The 21,311-nt window shown below is 40.2% G+C and overlaps 1 protein-coding gene across 2 annotated transcripts in view; it reads right to left on the bottom strand.

The window, feature by feature from the left end:
- The window catches only part of SLAIN1 (SLAIN motif family, member 1), a 52,654-nt gene extending 34,241 nt beyond the window's left edge, over nucleotides 1-18,413 (bottom strand). Inside the window, exon 1 of one of the 2 annotated variants that reach the window (XM_009894023.1) lies at nucleotides 18,272-18,413. The gene's annotated coding sequence lies outside the window, so the exon portion shown is untranslated. The remainder of the gene's footprint in view (nucleotides 1-18,271) is intronic. The other variant, XM_009894024.1, reaches the window with a different exon arrangement.
- Between the last annotated feature and the right edge of the window lie 2,898 nt (nucleotides 18,414-21,311).

Here is a 21,311-nt window from a genome sequence, read left to right as displayed (position 1 = left end):
GGATTGAGAACTGGCTTACAGATAGAGCTCAGAGGGTTGTGCTTAGTGGTGCAGAGTCTAGTTGGAGGTTAGTAACAAGTGGTGTCCCTCAGGGGTCAGTACTGGGCCCAGTTTTGTTCAACATATTCATCAATGATCTGGATGAAGGGATAGAGTGTACCATCAGCAAGTTTGCTGATGACACAAAACTGGGAGGAGTGGCTGACACGCCAGAAGGCTGTGCTGCCTTACAGCGTGACCTCGCCAGGCTGGAGAGTTGGGCAGAAAGAAACCTTATGAAGTTCAACAAGGGTAAGTGTAGGGTACTGCACCTGGGGAGGAATAACCCCATGCACCAGTACAGGTTGGGGGCTGACCTCCTGGAGAGCAGCTCTGTGGAGAGGGACCTGGGAGTCCTGGTGGACAACAGGATGACCATGAGCCAGCAATGTGCCCTGGCGGCCAAGAAGGCGAATGGCATCCTGGGGTGCATCAAGAAGAGTGTGGCCAGCAGGTCGAGGGAGGTCATCCTCCCCCTCTACTCTGCCCTGGTGAGACCGCATCTGGAGTACTGTGTCCAGTTCTGGGCTCCCCAGTTCAAGAAGGACAGGGAACTGCTGGAGAGGGTCCAGCAAAGGGCAACAAAGATGATTAGGGGACTGGAGCACCTTTCTTATGAGGAAAGGCTGAGGGACTTGGGTCTCTTTAGTCTAGAGAAAAGAAGATCGAGGGGGGATCTTATTAATACTTACAAATACTTAATGGGAGGAATCCAGGGGGATGGGAGCAGTCTTTTTTCAGTGGCGCCCAGTGATAGGACGAGGGGTAATGGGCATAAACTTGAACATAGGAAGTTCCATCTTAACATGAGAAGGAACTTCTTTACTTTGAGGGTAGTGGAGCACTGGAACAGGCTGCCCAGAGAGGTGGTGGAGTCTCCCACTCTGGAGACATTCAAAACCTGCCTGGACGCTGTCCTGTGCAACGTGCTGTAGGTGACCCTGCTCTGGCAGGGGGGTTGGACTAGATGATCTCCAGAGGTCCCTTCCAACCCTAACCATTCTGTGAATTCTGTGAAGTGTCTCCCAGGCCTGAGACATAGTGTGCCTACAGCGTCTGTCTCGGGACAACTTTTCACTGCCTGCTGCTTGCAGATCCATGACAACCTTTGTCTGCTGTATAACTCACACTGTTTCAATCCAGTGGACGTTTGCTCCTCAGAGCAGCACAGCATATTCCCTCCAGCTCTGAAAGAATCAAGGGAATGTCTGCAGGTAAGCAGCAGCAAGGAATATGCAGCTGCAGGAATCGCCTCCCTAATTCAACACTTGCAGCATCCTCATCAGAGATGCTTGCCTGGGATGCAGCTCTCACACAGTAAAAGCACTGGCAACCAGGAGTTTGATAACTACTGCACTAGATTATTAATGCTGCAGTTCTGTGGAGGACAGCATTACAAAAAAATAGAAGAAGGACCTAAATGTGTTTTCTCTGACTCAAAACTGCCATACTGTCATCACCTCTCAGGGAGGCGCTTTTAACTGTAACAGGCGCAACAACACACAATGGAGGGGGAAGGAGGTGCAGTCTCGACAACCCCACCTGAAGTCAGGTTGTTTGTAGGGTTTGTATTTCACTATTGTCCCTGTGCAAAGTTTACACACAGCAATAGAGTGCTGACTGGAATATACACAGTTAATATTTCCTACTTCTGTATAAAATGTATCCATATGTCACCAATTTTCAGTTTTCCTGTAAAGAAACAAATAAAGTTTAAAGTCTAGAGCCAGGCACATAATCTAATCAAGACATTCAACAAAAATGCTAATTAAACTGCCTTAACCAGGAGAAGAGGCAGAAACTCCTTGTGCCCCAGAAGCAGCACCTGCTGTCCCAGTACCAAATCACAAGGATGAGTCATTCCACTTTGAGATGGAGAATAGTTACCAGAGTTGCTATTTTGAGATACTCTGCAAGCCACTTTACAGAAAGTATCTGGAGAGCTGTAGCTCTACAACCCCTCCTGGGCACATCCCCTGGGGCACGCTGATCCCTCTAAATCACTACTCTCGCTAGCAGAGATTCTGGGTCAATGAAGAGAGAAACCTAGTATCATATATATTTAAGCTTAATAATGCATGTTGGGGTGAGGGAGTTGCTTGCAATACAGGTCCATGATCATAAATCTGTGCACTTAAGTAAGCACTTCATCATCCTAAAAAGTATCTGCTGGAAAAGTTGACTTAGAGAAATCTGGCCTGCCACTTCTTTAGACATGGTTATCTATTATTCAGGAGCAGGCTTTTAAGCTACTAATCCATCTGGTACACATACTGGGTATGTGACTCTTGTTACAGGTCCTCCTCTTCCTCAGCCACACAGCTCTGTCCCCTGGGGCTACCCTTGTATCTGGAGTGTGCCTCAGCATCCGAGGGGAAGGAAAAGTAGTTTCACATCACCTATTCACACAGGGGATGCGTCCACCCTTGTATGAGTCACATAGGTGCAGGGACAATCTCTTTCAATTGCAGAAGCAGCTAGTAAAAAACCCCTCATTTTTGGACAGTTCTGTATCAGATTACTTCTTGAACTACTACTTAGGATAATTTTCTTGGGCATCTCTCTTGCAGCTCAAAGTTATTTGTCTCCCCAATCAGTCTACTCCACACATCCACTGAATTCTTTGAATTGCTTAATAAAGACCAAGCAAGCCTGTTGGTGCAGGGGTATTTTGCCAGTACAGTATAGTAGGACCTTACACCAGTGAGGAAAGTTGTTCTTTATGTCAAAACTCTACAAGCATTGCCATGAACTAAAGAAGTTACATCAATACAAAGAAAACTTTCCAGAACAAACATATGTATATACCAGGGACTTCTGCCAAAGCATGTAAGGGATTCCCATCTTTTCACATGCTTGATTAACAAAGCTATGCTGCATTCAGGTCTCCAGCACAGACCTGACCTTCCCAACACTTCTACAACAGCAAGAATACAACGCGTAGCTCTGTAATGTGTGTTGGAAGAATCCAGTGACATCTAGGCAAGTCCTCCTCAATCAAAATCTCTGACTACAGGGAACAAGATCCAGAGTTTTTAATGGTTTGTACTGATCACTGCCAGCCAAATCAAGAGCATGAACGTACTGTATTTTCAGTCATGTGGGAAACAATAAATACTGAATCCCAGCTTATCATATTTTTAACCTCAAACACAAAGCAGAAGACTCCTCTCAAAGTTACTTGACATTCACCCCAAAAAGCATACCATTAGTACGCAAAATATCTTAAGGAACTAATATAAGGACAATGCACAAACCACAAGAAAGTCCATTCAAGACTTCCAGTGATTTCAGTAAGTTTTGGATCAACATGGTGTTTTTTCCTACTATATTTCTACTACAAGTTTTCTACTACTTTTATCTAGGACATGAGATGTAATTATAAAAGATTATCATAACACCATTTTTTGGGTACTTTTACTTAATTGCCTCCCCTCCGACCATAAGACTGGAGACACTACACTTAATTCTTGTCTCAGGTTAGTTTTACAGTGGTGGAAGGCCTGCTTTCAACAGAATTAATTGCAGTTTACTGCAGCATAAGTAAAGGCTAGAAATTTATTTTGTTGGATGACTAAAAATTCTTATAAAAGCTATGGTATGGAAGCCAATCTGAATTTTAGCCACACAGGAGAGTAGAGGTGGAGGAAGAATGTTTTGCAAAATGCAGTACCTCCTCTGTTTTTAATAAACTCTGTGTTCACCTCAACTGATTTTCAATGTTCAAATTTGACCTCCAGTCCTACCGAACCAACCATGCTCCTCTCCGTCCTGCCTTGTCGTTGGAGGAAGACAGATCTCATGCTCTTGAGATGTGTCTATTTTTCAGTTAGTTCCTGATTTCAAGCCTGAAGTTTAAGACGGCTTAAACAAAGTGGTACTACCCTTATCTGGCAAGCACACACAGCATGTTTTAACACACAGAAACATATGTGGTAGCTAGAGAAGAAGTGACCTGAAAGTTGAAATACAAGCAGTATCTTGACATTCAAGTCAGATCCAAGTGACAGCTATACTGATGTATGTCATCCATGCGGCATTGCACTGCTGTGTGTGTGGATGTATTGAGCTAGGCTGTTTGATGTGCTTCTGCATGGCACAGACAGGCTGTATGCATTGACAGGATCAACTTATAGGGTCTACTTATATTTTCATAACACAATGAAGAGGGATGAGGTCTTCTGTGTGCCTCTATATGCTCTGTATACAAGAGTACCCTTCAAGTACACTAAGAACATAACTGGCTTTTTTCTTGTCAGCAAGCGGCTTTTTACACAGCAAAAAAGTACAGATCTTGTGTATTTTCTTAACTTCTGTCTGAGAAGGAGGCCTGTTTTCAAAACCAGTTAACCTAATAGTGGGTTTTTGTGCATAAATAAATCTCCCTAATCTCTTGCAACTGAACGTTAGATGTCTCCAGTTCAATCAGCCAAAAAGCAGTTTTAAACCCCCAATGATAGCAGCACATTCACTCTTTTGGAAATGCTGTTTTCACCCCTTACAGAACAACAGCTGCTTTGTGATCTCTTGAGTCTTTGTACTGGTAGGTCTAAGATAGTCAGTGCCATCATATTTATTTTCCTGTGCATTCAGTACAGGAGCTGAGTCATTGCAACCACAGCAGTCCCACAGAACTCTGCTGGACAGGCTCCCTTTCTGCAGCTTTGGTCTCAGGAGTTGAATAAAAGAGTGAAGGAGAGACAGCAGTAGAAGTGCCACTCCAGAAAAAAAAAAACAAACCAAAAAATCACATCAACTAAAATTCTTCACAAATATGTAATAATTAGGGCAAACATTCAATTACAGTGTAAACTTTTTTTTAAATGTTGAAAGGACTATTTTAGGGAATAAACCAAAATATTTAATATAGATTTCAAGAAGGGCTCCGCTGCCATTCACAAACTGGAGGAAGATGAAGGGCACCTTCGCCCTTTCACTCCATAAGCCCACACTTAGAGGATTCCTCTGGGATGAGGAGCAAGACCCCTTAACCCTTCTCTGCTTGATTTAAAGAACAGGTATTAGTTCAACTCCCCTTGCAGATCAGAGCTCAGCTACTACACAAGGTACTCCCACACTCTTCTGCTGAAGATGTCCTTATTTCCTTTATTCTCTTCATTGGACTAGAGGAAAACCAAAAGAGATTGCTATCCAGTGGTTAGTACACTACTTCAGAGAAGGTTTTACTGCAATTAATAAGAGAACTTCATTTCCACATGCCACACAGGACGTACGAGAGTTCTCCTAAGCAGACATGTACTATACTGCTAAACAGATACGCTAGTAACAATTCCAATCAAAGATGTCGTTTTTCACTCAGGAGAAACAAGTGATTGCAGGAAAAATACAGCTAATTATATTTCCTAAATTTAAAGTTTCTGGTAGCATACATAATTCTTTTTTCTTTTGTACATCACCATCTGCAACAAAGGTAAGCATAGCAGGTGAGGAACCTGTTCTGTAACAGACTAATAGAAGGACAATTTCCCATTCTTCTCTAAACAGTGTAGGATAATAATTACATACCAGGTGGAATCCAAATATTTCTGTCTGCTGGGATATAACTTTCTTGATCATTTATCATAACATGAAAAAGATTAATTAATAAAAACATTAGCCCTAAACTGCATTTTTTTCCTAACCTTACTGGTTAGTTCTTAATTTCCCCTACGTCCAGGAAATACCAATAAACACATTATAGCTTCCCCTACAACTGCATCTATTTTATTCACAGGTTAAATCTCTGGCAGGAAGGTTTTGCCAGGGAGCTTCTCTGTCTACAGTGTCTGACACCCTGTTCCAAGATGCCACATTCCTTTTTCTTTGCACAAGTACATGTGCTGCCTATATTGAATCAGACTGGAAAATATAAAAGTTAGGCTGAAATTGAGGTCAAAAGCAGCAATGCTCTCCAGGACCCCTGTGGCTTTTTGAATAAATATAGCAGATGCCACAGTCATGCTTGTTATAAGAAAGTGTTAACACTATTACCCAAAGCAGAAAATAGATACAAACCCCTTCAAAAATGAAAAATAATGTAAAATAGGTTTTTCATACTTCTAAAAGACCAAACTGGGGAAAAAAGTCTGGAAAGTTTAGGATTAAGAAAAGTTCTGATGGAGATTTAAGCAACTACCAGATATAATAAAGTATTCAGAATACACACCCTCATGTAGAATTAATGTTCAACACCAACCTAGAATCACATTAAGAAGTATTAACCAGATAGTTATTTCTAGAAAAATGGGTAAAAGGACATAGAGATGTTTGATACAGATACCATTACCATTATCATTACTGTCATGGGGGCTTCTACAACAATTTTCAGCCTATAGAGGCTAGTCTCTTCAGACTCCCTAGAGAAAGATGGATTTCTCCTGGCACTAACTCACAGCACATTTCTAACTTTAAGCTCCTCTGAGGTGATTTCAAACATTTTGAGAGAGATTCCCTAAGTAGACTTCACCTTGCAAGTACCTCCCATAGGTACCTACACTGCAGCAAGAACTGTGAAAGCATTTAACAGAAAGGCAGTCCTTGCTCCTTGCAAACAAGTAACATAGGTATAGGCTGACAGAGAAGAAGAAAGGAATATGACATTATCAACGAAGAGTACAGCACAATAGGGAAAGCATGAGAATGGCACAAGAGACAAGAGTCACGGCACACAAGCTGCAGAAGCACCATCAATACCATTATTACACTGCTGCGACATCCTTCTGCCCACATCTTACTTTTCAGGATAAATGGCACCCTACAGTATCTTTTAACAGTTTCCACCACCAGAACCTGCCATGCCCACAGTAAGCAGAAATGGGCTTGCACAGAGTTTGAGATGTTTCTTCAAGCTTCTCCATAAAGCTCATTTTGTTTATTCCAAGTAATTATCTCAGATTTATCAGCACCCGCATAGGCCAAAAATAACAAAATCTTCTTTGGACTAAGTCCAACACAAGAACACATGTGCCTACTTACAGCTGAAATTCATTTTTTAAATTTATAAATAATTTTTTTTTCTTACAGTGAAATATTTCACACCCAGTCTTTCAAAAGAGGTTAAAAAGCAGCCTTAAGGCAGTCTTATCATTGGCTATATGACTGCAACACATGAAGCAGAAGCGAGAAAAAAGAAAACTGGTGACACCACAAAGGGACGGGATGAAGCAATGATTCCCTCCATCACTCCATCTTGTCCTACTTCATGCAGGCCTACGAATTGCTCTCTCCCTTGCCTTTCCTGTGGGTTGGGAAAGAGGAACAAAGAACTTTGAGAAGGTTTGCCAGTGTTTCGCAAAGCTACTTGAGGGACACGGTGGACTTTTAGGAAGAAAAGACCTTAAGATGCTAGGACGCTGAGCACAGTCCTCTCTATTTGCAGGTTACAGCCTAAATGATGACTAAATTGCTATCACCCACACACTACAGGCCACATAACCCTTCCCTGCACGCATAACAGACTTAAGACATGTTATAAAGAAAAAGTTGCATGAAGCCAAAAATACCAAATACATCAAGCGCCAAATAACTCTAAAATTAAAAGAAAACCAAACAAAAAACACTACCAGTCAGACTCAAATTCTTAAGACTTAATATTCAATTCTACTCTTTTACTAAAGCTATACTGCGATAGTACCTTGAGCCCAATGAAATTGGAATTACATTATATAAGCCTCTCCTGAAGGATGAAACGAATGACAGCCCCTAGCCATAACAGCTTACTTTCATTTCTAACACAAATCTTAAATGGCTTTCAGGTGACTTTAAGAGAAGTGGCAAGCACTTAATGCTACTTGAAGTTCATTCACGTGCTAAAAATATGCAAGTTACCTTGGATGACTTATTTTCTTGTGTGCTGATAAATTTTCAATGACATGATAGCATCAAAACAAAGTGTATACTGAATTTCTTCATATGTAAAAAGCAATTCTAAACAGAAAACACAAAATAATCAACATGGCTTCACTAAGGGTAATAGTGCCTGACAAATTTGGCAGCCTTGTACGACGGCATTACAGCATTGGTGGATAAGGGAAGAGCAACTGATGTCATCTACTTGGACTCGTGCAAAGCATTTGACACTGTCCCACATGTCCCAAAATTGTAGAGACATGGATTTGATGGATGGATCACTTAGCAGATAAGGAACTGCCTGGATGGTTGCACTCAAAGAGTTGTAGTCAACAGCTTGATGTCCAAGTGGCAATTAGTGATGAGTAGTGTTCTTCAGGGGTTGGTACTGGGACTGGTGCTGTTTAACATCTTTCTTGGCAACATGGACAGTGGGATCAAGTGCACCCTCAGCAAGTTTGCTGACAACACCAAGCTGAGAGGTGTGGTTGACATGCTGGAGGGGAGAGATGCCATCCAGAGGGACCTGGACAGGCTTGAGAGGTGGACCCATGCAAAGCCATTTTTCTGTGCAACAGGTGTCCTCTGTGCTATATGTTTAAGAGAGATTTCAGCAAACTTCAAACCACACTAGTCAGTGAGCAGGACATGAGGTCTGCAAAGCCACTATCGGGCAACTACAGGTCTACAGCCTTGACATTGGAGGGTCTTCTGGTCTAGGACAGCTAACGGAGAGATCCATATAAGCATGCAGGTGCGATCCCAGCAAACATCAAGTCAGACTGGCCAGTGGGTAGGACAGGAGGTTTCAGGGCTGGACACTGCAGGGACAACAGGTCTTGGGGTCAGCTACCAGACAGTGGGGGTCTGACACTTGAGGGACCGTAGGCCTAGGCAGGTACATGGGGTGTATGCATGTACGAGTGTGGGTGTGACATCTGACAGCAAGGTTCAGCCTTACAACTGGCTGGACCTGGGAGTAGGGAAGTGCAGCAGTCTCATATCTAGTAGACTGGAAGGAGTAATCTCCTGAGTCTGAGACTTCTACAAATTCAGTTCTGGAGAAATGGATCAGTGCGCTCCCTTGCGTCTTGAAGTCCACTGGATTTGGCCACTCTAAACATACGTCATATGTTTAGACAGCTTCATTTAAATACCTAGAGCCTGGACCAGAGTCCACTCTTCAGAACAGAACAGCAGTGGCATGATTCAGTTGTCTAAAGCCCGAATGTAATGACATTTGAGGTGCTCCATCTCGTCCAGATGAGCAAGGTTGCTGTGCAGCTCCTGTATCATACCAATCTGCCCCATCTGGATATCTCAAGACCCAAGAGCATGTCAAATTACACTTAGCACCCTTGTTAAGACAAATGAATCACTGCCAAAGTGATTGTGCTGTTAAATTAGGTATAGCGCACACATGCCTAAAATCAGGTGCAATAAAACTGGGCCATATCATCTTCTATCAATTCACATAATAAACACCCGAGACTCAAGGACAAGGTACTTACAGTCAGATACAAGAGATACAGCTCCATGTCTGGCTCTGGTAACTGAGACCCAAAAATTCTTTCCAGGGTAGATTCAATCACCCAGATTTTCCTCTGTGATTCAGATGCAACACAAAGCAATACCCCACATATCTCAGTTCAGACCAGCAGATACATACTATAGCATTTACATTACTTCACCAGTGCATAGTCTCTGGCACAAAACTGTTGTGCCTAACTATCACAGAAAGATTCAGATCAGCTATTAGTATGTGAAAACACACACCCCACATATCCCCAAGTGTCCTGTTTGTCCCCATGTTGAAGAATGAACTTAGGCATCTAAACAAGTGACTATGATCAAGGTCAGAAGTGCCATGACTGAAGAAATAGGAGACAATGAGAAACCAACTCTGAACGAAAGACATCAGTGCTATTCTTGCAAAATGCAGAGCGTATTCAAGACTTGTTAAAAATAGAAAGGAATATAGTCATTTAATTCCTTTCAATGTTAAGTACTACCCAAGTTTTCTTCTAATTAACAGAGAGAAATGAGTATCTCCAGAACTCAGTTCAGATAACTGCTTAAGAACGGAGTAAGAGAGGTTGGATGAATTGCCCCTTTGGCTTCTTCAGAGTCAACAGGTAACTAGAAAAAACCTAGTTATCTAACTTAAATTATTATTTTAGATTAAATTAATCATAACTTTTAGTACCAACAATTACAAGAGCTCTCTGGTTACTAATGCTTACCATACTTAGTCAGAAACAATCTGTGCTCCAGCAGCTGCAGATAAAACTAAGTGAGAAGACAAATTAACTGATCTTCTCTCCTACATAGCAGAGGATAACTCATCAACTCTTACAGTGGGATTTATGCATGAGGACATCTTCAAAGTTTGCCACCTTTACCTCTATAGGTAACCATTTTAGCAATGCACACTTCAAGGTACAAGTCATCTCACCCTGAACTAAGACACCATAAGTAGGAAGACCAACATTAGTACTACGTAATAAAGACAAGTGAATACAAGAGAAGCTGGCTTTGCTGTACTTCCTTGCTTTCAAGAAAAAGCTACCCCAAAATGGTGTCATCATACAGATACCACAAGGCGAATACATTCTCAGCTCAGCTAGATGGGTAGACTCAGTTTACAGGTACTTTATGTTGTAGAAGTGGTAAGGGTGGTCCAAATTCACCACTGAATGGGGTAGCTCTTGTATCTTGGTTTACATGACTTTTTAATTGTGGTAACACAACAAAATAAATAAAATAAAACAATAAATAAATACTGTTTAAGCTCTCAGCTCTGTCACTTTAAATCGTTAGCCTATATCAGTTTTCCATAACATGTCACAGCCAAATACTTCAATCAAAATAAGATATTCAAGAACATGAAGTATATTCTGGCTTATTTTCTTATGATTCTTTGAAATTATCAAAAATGTGATCTTTAAATTGCTGCAAATGCTTTCCAAAACAAGAATTACCTAGGTTTCAGCTTTTTGTGCTGAGAAAAGCAATTTTTAGTCATGTATGCAGACTTTCACTACTTTTCTCCCTCAGCCTTCTCAGTAGTGTGAAGCTTTTAATTAAGCTTTCAATCACAGTGTGTGATCAGGCCACATTCAAAGACTTCACGAATGTCTTAGTGACACTCCCCCAAAAAGTGAATATTCCACAAGAAAACACCTTCTGAAATTATAAATTTCCACAAATATATCCTATACTAGAAGTAAAGTCAAGAAAAATCATATTTCAGGGGAGGTTCATAAAAGAAAATTATATAATTATAATTTCATATATGAAATTATATAATTGGAAATTTGATTTTTATGGACTCCTATGTCTCTATCATTTGTACTAAGTTACCCTCAGTCTTGCAACATAAAAAGATTAAGCAAATGTGTGAATGTCTGTGCCCCACAAGTATTCAGATTTGAGCTTACTGACTACATTTCGTTATCAGTCAGAGTCAAAAAAGTTTTATTTTATTACAAGAACTTTTGCATGATCCCTAGGAAAAAGCAAATTACTGGTGTGAATGTTGTATTTCCATGAAATATGACTAGAGATATGCTGGATGTGGAACACTTGGTAAAGCAAATGCAAATAATCAACTTCTTTCTAATATATTTAACTGTGAGGTGAGCTGCCAGGGAGAAAGACTGTATGGCATATGTCCCAGAAGTAACCAACAAAAAGATATTTAGGCGTCGTGGCATAAAATAGTCTGAACGAAAGCTTCCCAAAAGATGCAATGCTATGAAGACAAGAACCAAAGTGCTCCCTGAAAGTGAAAATACAGAAATAAATAACATTTTAGTAAAGAAGCGGTGCTACCTCCATATACCACATGGGGGAGGCTCATCTACGTTCTGGAATGTTATTCCCTGCTCTCTTCTGCAGACATCAAAAACAGGCAGTGAAAGAAAGTCAGGATGTGAGACAAAAGCTATAACAACAGTTTGGGGACCAGCAAGCAATGAACAAGATACACAATCAGGAGCAAAACCAAAACAACAGCTTCCAGAACAGCCCAGTTTTGAAGAGATCCTCTTTTCCACAGAAAAATACCTTCAGAGGATAAGCTTTCAAGTGCCCCCAGGTCCATTAATAAAACCTAGGTTTCTTTTTCATTTCTACCCAGGAAAGTAGTTGCAAGTTTGGAAACAAAACCCAGTGACTAGTATTCTGCTGGATAACACTAGCTGTGCCTGTAGTTTTAGTGCAACTGTCAGGGTTGGTGCTACTACTGTTACTTTTAGACACATGCTTTATTACAGACTTTGAGCCTGTATTGCAAGCATAAATTATTCCTATTTTAAATAAGCCTACTGAAATCCCCACGTAAAATATGACAGTGTTTCTAGCTGATTAACCACTCATGATGAGTTGATAATCCCAGCTCAGCAGCTAGCATGGATTAATAGAACACACGTACTCTAAAAAAGTATAGGTATATTCTCAACTGAGGTAAGATCCAACACCACCTCTCTACCAACCTTTACACAGACTTCAGAATTCAGCATCTTCTTGTAATTATAATGGCAACCAGAAATCAGTTCTGAGAAAATATTTAATTATGAGCTGCACAACAATCTATCCACAAACATGAAATAAAATTCTTAAATAGTATGCATACCATAATTTAATGAAAAATAGGAGTCATATCTAAAAGCCATATAAAAAAGGCAATGGGTATCTGAAATGAATAAAAAAAAAAAAGAGAAGTGTCTGATCTTCTATGCATGTTGCCATAAGGGTTTTCAACCAAACACTTCTATCTTGAAGTGTACTTGCAGAGTAGAAACGTTTCAGTGGTAGAGAGAAATATTCTGATTGAAATGCAAGCACACACTTCTAAGTAGAATATCAAACCCGAGTCTTTCCCAATTGAAATATACAAATCATCCTCAGCAGCTGTGTTAGAAAATCCAGTGATATCAGCATTTGCAAAACCTCTAAGAACTACTTGGAATTATGCAGCTGTTACAAGAAGTTACATCAAATAAATGAAATCAAATAGGAAATAACTCCTGTCTGTGTATACGTGTGCTCTGAGCACTAAGCCTCTCCCACAGCAGAAGACAGCTATGCACCCTGTTCTCCAAGACATCGCATTCCCCAAAAGACGCTCAGATGCTGATGGGAGTTACATTTGCTCATCACCTTTTCCTATCAGAAATATATAGAGAGGAACCAAATCAGTCGTGTCACTTCCTTCATTCCTTCTAGAGCTTTAGAAATTTTATTATTTATGATGGTAACAACAATTCAATCATCTTCAAGCTTCAGCACTTTATTATTTCCTACCCCAAAAGCATTTTACATAAAATTTTAATCTCCATTACATATGAAAAATAAGTATGAGAAAGCTGTATTAAATCTTATTAATGCAGTCCTCAGTGCTATAACATACATCTCTGATGCATCAATGGACAGCAAATAGACTTAAACCTATTTTACAATACTAAAAAAAAAAATCCCACCCTGCACTGGGTGCAGCACTGGATCCAACTCAAGCATACAAAATAAAAGCTTTTGTCCCTTTACAGTATTTTCTGTTTGCTTCTGCTGTTAACAGCCTACAGTGTATCAGTTCCCAGTGACAGCAATTCTTAAGTTGATGAAATGTATTTTGTATCTTAAAGACTTCACTATCTTAAATGACTTCACTATGAACCCTTGGAAGGGGAAGAGAATTAGGAGAATGGGACAGAACCTCACCTCTTTGTGCAAGCAACAAGTTTCATATACAGGTAAAACCTTCTGCCTGGGGCCCTATGAGATGTAAGATTATTTTTTTTTTTTTTTACATATAAAGAGAATATAGTACTATCGAATCACATCTTCCCCCTCCCCTCTAGTTTTCCTTTTGGGTGTTATATGTTTGGACATGTGACACTGGGATCCAGCACAACAAAGGCTCAAATTTCACTAATGAAGTTCTTGGGTTTTGTGAAATCATAAGCAATTGGAGAGAAACTACAATGGACCGGTTTCACAACATACTTTACCATCCACGGATGACATAACAGCATTCATCCTAAAGTACATTATTCATTTTAAGAAATGAAGCAGAGTTTAATCTTAAGACTATAAATTACTGCAGCCAATTGCAAAACCTACAGACTGCTGCCTACTCTTTTTAAGCATCTGAAGCAGCGTTTCTGAATAAGAACTCAATCTAAGCCAAACTCAATCTAGCCAATACTTCATATTCTCCAAGAGAGAGGAGTTTTCCATCTGGAAGGCTGAATTGGACGAGATATGCTTTGAATCCCTGCATAAAAGCTGAGCTCCTACAGACCGACTCCTTGCTAAGCCTCTTAACTCCTCATTCTATCCACCCACCCGCTCCAGAGCGCTTTACAGAAGGGAACCTATATAAGGGATCTTCAGCCAGAGTGTCAATCAACACCATCTCATCGATTTCAGAAGAGGTATACCCGTCTGCACCAGCTAGGAAGTTTACACATTGCATCTCTCTGCTCACTGGGCTTAATACTGACATGTCCCAACATCTCGAAGTATTACCAAGAAAATATAGAAGCAGCTCCATGTCACAGTTAAGACTGTGATGTGGCCCTATTGATTGGAATTAATCTAAAATAAAATAGACAGCAAGATTAAAAACTAAAAGGGAGATGGAACTGACCCTAATGTACAAGCACAACTGCCATAAACAAAACAAACCTGAAAGGTTTCAAACAAAAGATGAACTGAAAAAGAACAAAAAAGAAAGTGATCCAGTTCAGGTCACAGAGTTAAAAACCCCCACAAACAAATACTACCTCAACACTAGAATCATAGAATGGTTTAGGTTGGAAGGGACCTTGAAGATCACAGAGTTCCAACCCCCTTGCCATAGACAGGGACACCTCCCACTAGACCAGGTTGCCCAAGGCCACGTGCAGCCTGGCCTTGAACACCTCCAGGGATGGGGCCTCAACCACTTCTCTGGGCAAATGAACGGCTCACTCACGGAAAACAGGAACAATTCCAAGCAAAGATCTTATCACTGGAGGTTAATTTAACTTTCATCCTCCTTAAAGCTAGCATGCTTAATCCACAGAAACAGGGCTTGTAATAAGCCTGGTTCATTATAGACTAGATACACGCTTTACTTATTTAGTGATAAACCAGAGGAACATTGAGAAGCTTGTCCAAGTTCTCACAGTGGTTCACAAAAGAACCACCTGCAGGAGACCACCACTGTGCTTATACCCTTAAAGATTTATGCCAAGATGAAATCTTACTTCCACCATGAAACACTGAAAACAGTCATTTTCACAAGAAAAGCAACAGGCTGGTGAGCACAACAAGGTGAAAAGTAAAATAGCATCAGTCAAGTGATTCTTCAGCCTGAAAGCAGTTGTATTATTTCACTGCCTAAGGAGCGTCTCACAAGACTTTCAGCCTTGTTATGAGCTATCTTAATGCTGGAATATTTCAGACACAAATGAATACTTTTATAAAAATCAGGATATAATGTAATAAAGGAAAAATTACATGAGCAGGAATAAATGAGCACAGATTTAAAAATCCTAATAAGAGAACAGAAATTAGTTAAAACTCAGAAAAACAGCCTGGCAAAATTTTACTTTTTTTGGCTCACAGTTCCTCTCCGTGTGTGCACTTATTCAGATATGCTGACTTTGCAGACAAAAAAAAAAAATAATAAATCAATCTTTACTGCTTTTTATTTCTATGCGCACTATAGTGCCTAAAGAGCTACGACAATCTAAACCGCATTAATTTTTGATTAATGCACCATGGAAAAAAATTACTAAGCAAATCCTACCTATAAGCCATTTCAGAAATCCCAGATTGGTACATTATACACATTTTTTGACTGCATGTTTAATAATTCTCAAGCATATCGGTGTTACCATTGACTGAGTGCCAAGCAGAATAGCCACAAGAAGATTTCAAAAATCCCTCTAAAACGTCCTTTCAAGGCATACAGCTAAAAGGGGAAAACACTGTTCAACTTACAAGTACAGAGTTTGAAACTTTAGCACCAGGAAAGAACCACCCCACTCTTACTGAGTCACTTTTAAAATTAGGATGGAATTTTGTGTATGTATTTATACATACACACTGACTGATAGAGAGGACTGCAAAACAAAACCCAGGAAAGTCAGATTACAGCAATTCTGTTATACTTTAAAACGGAATTATTATATTCTTACAAAAATCTCACACCTGGTTTCAAAACTGAGGAACAAATAAATATTGTGAAACCAACTTCTACAAAGTTAGGGTAAGAAACAGGACATTTGCTTATTATGTATTATTTGTAAATGTATAGGTGATAAAATCTTTAGAAATATGAGAGTTAATCAAGTCTAACTGAATTATTAATTAAAACAATTTTAGCATAGTATTGCTGCAGTAGAAACATAAGTCCATTCCCTCCTTGCACATACTGCTCCCATATGGGTTTTACACATGGCATATAGTTCTCCGAAACTTTCTACAGAGACCGCAAGAGTCATGAACCATCACCACCAGTAGAACATATGGATCAAAGCAACTCACTGTCAACGTAACTCTGTGACATATGTCATTCACTGCAACTTCTGCACAGAGATCGAACTGATAATCATAGAGTGATTTAAATTTGAAATAATACATTTGCCTTTCTAATGTCTTTATTGCCTATTAAATTTAAATACTACCTTATAAGGGGAAAAATAGGTCATGCATTCCTCTGACTTGTTTCTATACTGACATAGACTCAATTCAGTTGCCCATACCTAGATACACTGGCCCATCTGAGGTGCTCATGTGAGGCCAGGATATCATCAAAGGAATGACAGATATGGCACAGGACCTACGGAAGGTCTGTATCCATCCTGAGTGGAAGCTGGAGGTCAGTCAGGGTAAGTGAGACCATCTCAAATGGCACTAAATGCCTGTGTGGGGTAATCTAAATGGAGCTCCAGACTGGGACACCCTACACCACACAGACATACCTTCAGGTGACTGGACTGGAGTTGAGTGCCAAGCACCCATGACTGTCAGTGGACTCCAGAGAGCTACTGACTTCATCCTAAGGTGAACACCTACACCTCATCACATGGGCAGCTCCCCAGATTCCTCTCTGACTCTCTGGACAAGACTCCCATTGACTGCCAAGCAGGGACACCCAGCTCACACTACAGACACCTGAATTCAGGTGTTCGAACTGTGAGCCAAATTCCACCCTAAAGCCACGTGGGATGCCTACCAACACAGGAACCTCAGTTTGACCCACCTAATTTTAGGCAAATGAGCTCAACTGAATATCACTAGGACAATAACCATTGTGGGATCTTTTATAGTCAATGCAAAGAAACAGATGCCTTCACAGATTGACTCAGTTAAACACCTGATTTTGGTTAAGACTAACCCACAACTACCCATATCCTCCAAAGTATACAGGAACCTGCTCAATCTCTCTTAATGACAGCTGTAGCTAGCTTACACAACCATATGCTTATATTGTCATTAGTTTTATTTCCTTCTCCTGTCATCTTCCTATATTGTTCATTCACTGCTTCTTTCCTAGTGAGTTAGAAGCCTTAAGATAATATCATACACCTTAATCATTATCTTCAACAACACTTGCTATAAGCTTAATTGGACCCTAGATGGTAAAAAAATTAAAAATAATGCTGGTTGATATTTATTTTAGAACAAAATTCGGCACACCCACACAGAACTCTACAAGTTCACTGGCAATGAACAGCCATCAGATTGATCCCAGTACTCGAGACTAACGAGAGCCCAACAAAGCAGTGCTAGCAATCAAATTATAGCTCTTCTTTGTCTGTCCAGTAGTTAACAAAGTCCCGATACTATGTTACATGTGGACAAATATGCCTTTAGAAATTTATAGCACCGTGATAATTCTGGCTTTACAAAAAAAACAAAAGCACTTTTTTTTCAAATCTCAATAGAGATTCCAATAGTAAAGTTATCAAAGTTTTCTTGCCAAGAGGTAACCACTGTTTTAAACAATCGATGAAGACTGCCAAGTTTAAAAATCATGGGTTATGCAGGGGAAGAAGAGGATAACAAAGAAAAATAACATGTTAAAAAATGCACGATCAGAAAAAACACCAACAATTGTTAGTGAAGACTGCCAAGTTTAAAAATCATGGGCTATGCAGGGGAAGAAAAGGATAACAAAGAAAGATAACATGTTAAAAAAAATGCACAATCAGAAAAAACACCAACAATTGTTAGCATTTATGTAGTGGAGGAAGACGCCCATACATAGGAAAAAACTGCATGTCTGCCATTTGTAAAGCTTGCTAAATTGTGAAAAAACACCAAACAAGTGAAATGCCAGACCAAAAATGCCAACTTACTAGCAGAGAAATTCAAAGAGTAAGATTACCTTGTTCCAATCTAAAGCATAGGGAACGTTTTGCAGCCTCTATCTCAGGACTTGGATGATCCAGAACACGCCTGCACCACTGCAGAGGACTGAGTGATTTCTCTTGAGAAGCGAGAGTCTTGGTAGGCAAGACGTACAACCTTAACCAAAATACACACATGTATCAGCAAGATATGCAATACTTAAAAGTTTAGTTTTGTATTCTCACTGTCCTGACAACTAATAATTTGTAACAGTGCAAAGCCCTACAATATGATATTCTAATAACAAAAGGTAGACTGAAGTAAAAGAGTTTTACACTACTTTTCTTCTTGCCTCCTCAGAAAAGTGGGTGGCAAAATATGAACTCTACAGGTCCGGCACATCAAAACAAAGTTGAAGTAGATTTCTCAAGTCAAAAATGCTATCAGCTTTCCCCCTTCTATTTATCTTTACTGGAAATTAGATAATCCTAGTATTTGATTTTATATTTAAATCACAATTTCATTGTTATCTATTTCACTCTTTTACCTATAACAATTTAATCATGTTGTCAGTGCTGATTGTAATTTAATTTGCATACACAGTATCTTCTCCCAGATGAACCAAGTGTTATACAAGTCAGATTTTTAAAGACTAGAAAACACTTGCCAAGAAACAATAATAATCCAATTTCATTATCCAATTCCAGCAGGAAAAAAAAAAGGCAAGGATAGCTAGTGTATGTGTGCTATTCTCAGACAAGAGCAGGCAACTAATCAGATGGTTAAGCACAGTAGGAAGCCGTGTATCAAAGCTGATTTCATAGGGACATTCTTGAAGATGGGATCTGCGTTGCTGCTGCCGCCTTTGCGGATTAGGGGACAGAAGCAGACGCCGGTTCACCTGGGAGAGTGCAGATCTCCCGGGAAGGGAGCTGTTCTTGGCCGCTGGAGATGGCTCACAGCTCCTTGGCCCAACCACTTCTGATCGATGGGGCTGCAGACAGGCAGAGGCACATTCTCAGGCACCAGCAAAAGACTCCACTGGCTGCAAAGGAATCTGGCCTGCACACAGGGGGTGCAAAAAGCAAAACCAAAAAAAAAAAAAAAGTAAAAAAAAAAAAAAGGACTGAGCTCCTCAGGGGACCACTAACAGGTAGCAGCCTTTCACCTTCAGAGTTTTGGCTCAACAGCTACCCAAGCCCCCCCCAAGAGCAACTGTTCTCCCATGTCTGCTCAATTTTTTTCCCCCCGGAGAAGTCAATCAGCACTCCATCCAGCTCACAAGGAATAAATATCCTCAACTGTGATTGCTATCTCTCCTGACAACCCCAGCAGAGATCAACTATTGAATTTCTCTGAGAAGAGGACTCATTTCCCCTGACTTCCTGCAGTGCCTCACTACAAATTTAAAAAAAAAAATACTGAGAAAAACAAAACAAGAAAAAAAAAAAGCTTTCAGCTCTCCTGTTAACCTGCATAAGTGTTTCAAAAGCTAAACATCTGACTGATGAAGTGTAAAGGCATTTGTGTAAAAAAAGCTGAACAACAAAAAAAGGCTTGACTTATCTGCAAGGATGCTAACTCTATGTTTCTTTGTAACTGCAGTTAAAAAAAAAAAAGCCAAGGTATTTAAGGCCTAAAATTACTAATCAACAACTAGGATATGCACTGGTCTTCAGCTTTGCAGATAGCAGTTTGCTTTGAAGATTGACATTACAAAAAGCCCCATGCAGCTGGCATCACACAGCTCACCTTTCATGGACAGCAACAGAGATTTAGCCTTGAACTAAAAAAGTTCAACAGCTAAAACAACTTACTCTTAGTGGAATAAATCTGTTAACAAATCCCTGTTATCAAATTCTTCCTATGGACAAATATGTGTGTGTGACATGCAGGTAAGTTTTGGCCCTCAAAATGCACTTAGGATTGCTACCAGGTGGCAAATCAAACCGGAAATTTTACTACAGCACATAAAATAATGATGACTTTCTACCACCCTGAAATGTAAACAGGGAAAACATTTTGTTTAACAGGATGGGATCAAACAAATCTGATACTCTGTAATGCGAAGGAAAGTTAGGACCAATGTGAAATTCAATTCAAGTCCAGATCAACAACCCCAAAACAGCCCTGCGCAGACTAACGGTACACACAATGAAACAACACACTGACAAAAATTTCCATACAATTTGCTGATGATTCTCAAAAGCAATTTGCTGAAACTGCAGCACGGTATTGTTTGTACCACAAAGTACACACAACCATCATTCAAAACATTTCTAGTATTTGGGTTCATTTTTAAAGCCATTCTCTGCTATCAAAAATAGGGATGTTTACATGCACCTCAGCTGCATGATACTGTATTTTATTCTCAGCTGACATAAACTTCAGCTCGATTTAGAAAGCCAACTGCGTAAAAAAATACATGGAAGCTTTGATGGATACTTAAAACAGTTATTTAGCTAGAAATAATATATATTTTATTACTGACACTAAACCAACTGAGCATCAATTTTGTTTAACATGCTTTGGCACCCAATGACTTCCACAGTACTCCAGCAGTGTCCCTACGACATTCATCCACATCGCCCAGACAAGTTTTGAGGGACCAGGCTCGCTTGTTTATTTCCATCTTCAGCCCATAATTCCCCCTTCCACCTCTTTTTAAGTGAGCATAATCATTCCTCTGGGTCGATTTTATTTTCTGCCTTACTCATTCCCTATTCATTTCTGCTTTATTTAATTTACCCGCACCCAACCCACACCTTTTGGAGCTCGGGGCGGGGGTAAGATACACGGTGGACCGTTTAGATCAGCGTCTAAAAGACAAAAAGCCCTCCCCAAAATCCCTGAGGATAGGGGACAAGCGGGCAGCCGCTTGTAGGATGGGGAGGCAGCGCTGCCCAGATAAAGGCTTCCCCGCAACCATTCCGCTATTTTTAATTCCTTATGTAAACAGGAGGCCGAAACTAGGCTGAGACCTCAAATTAAGAGGGAGACGAGCTTTCCTTACCGGGAAGGAGAGGAGCACAAGCCACCCTCCCCCCTCCGCCGAGGGGGCGACCCCCGGGGCTGGG

This window comes from Charadrius vociferus, unplaced genomic scaffold (genome assembly GCF_000708025.1).
Source record: "Charadrius vociferus isolate BGI_N301 unplaced genomic scaffold, ASM70802v2 scaffold11, whole genome shotgun sequence".
Taxonomy (NCBI): domain Eukaryota; kingdom Metazoa; phylum Chordata; class Aves; order Charadriiformes; family Charadriidae; genus Charadrius; species Charadrius vociferus.
The sequence above is the reverse complement of the archived record's forward strand: the minus strand, read 5'-3'. Positions and strand labels throughout refer to the sequence as shown.